Here is a 1,141-nt window from a genome sequence, read left to right on the forward strand (position 1 = left end):
AATCAATTAAAATGATTCAATTATGATATATTTAATCCAAAGTAGTCTGCAGTAGTGTTTAAAATATTTTATTACAACCCAAACCAGATGAAATGTACCATTATAGATACCAAAATAAACTTGTATTGGAGACTTTAAATGTAACGAATGTCATTTCTTTCTGTTAAATATAGTGCTGAAGACATTTTGACTCCTGTAGAAAGGTGCACTAGCCTTAAATGTAGTCCCATGATCAAACAAATACAATAAAATAATTATTCGTCATCAAGGATTGATTTCAACTGGATGTGTGATAATCATATTCTGAAGACAGCAGTATTCTCAGATATTAATAATTATGTTTTTATTATTTAGGGGTTTGGAAAAAAAAAAAACTCCCATGCTTTCTTTTTTTTTCTTCACTGCTCCGTCACACCCGAGGATGTGAAGCAAACAGCAGGTTCCACCTTCACTCGCCCGCTGCTCTCTCAGGAACAGGTTGAGAGGCACCGTCCTGGAAATCACAGTAAGCCGTCCCGAACCAGACCAGGCCAGGACAATCACACACCGTTTGGATCATGATCGCTTTAACTGGTCCATTCCACTGCTCTCCGATCAGCACATGAGGTTCATGAGGTATACAGCCACACAGCTTTCATAAATAAAACTCATATGAACTCATACAGTAGAGTTTGCATATCTCAGGTAGAAAAGTTTTAAAATCAAGACGATTGATTTGAATTCATATGCATGATGTACTTAAAATGAGGGTAAGACAACAAACAGGGAGACAATATTGCTCATGTAAGCTCGTGACCACAATGCTTTTGTACGTCTATTGCACACAGACACACACACACACACACACACACACACACACTCTCTCTGGTTTACGGGGACTCTCCATAATGGTTTTTATGCTGGAGAAACTGTATATTCTATTGCCCTACACCTAAACCTATCCCTCACAGGAAACTTTCTGCATTTTTATATTTTCAAAAAAAGTTATTATGTTTTTTAAGCCTTTTGAATTACAGGGACACAGGTAGTGTCCTCATAAACCACATTCATATTGTAATACCCATGTCATTATACAAATGTACCATCCAAACCAGTACACACACACACACACACACACACACACACACACGTTTGTATATGT

The sequence above is a fragment of the Sinocyclocheilus rhinocerous genome, unplaced genomic scaffold (assembly GCF_001515625.1).
Source record: "Sinocyclocheilus rhinocerous isolate Xijiao unplaced genomic scaffold, SAMN03320098_v1.1 scaffold326, whole genome shotgun sequence".
NCBI classification, from domain to species: Eukaryota; Metazoa; Chordata; class Actinopteri; order Cypriniformes; family Cyprinidae; genus Sinocyclocheilus; species Sinocyclocheilus rhinocerous.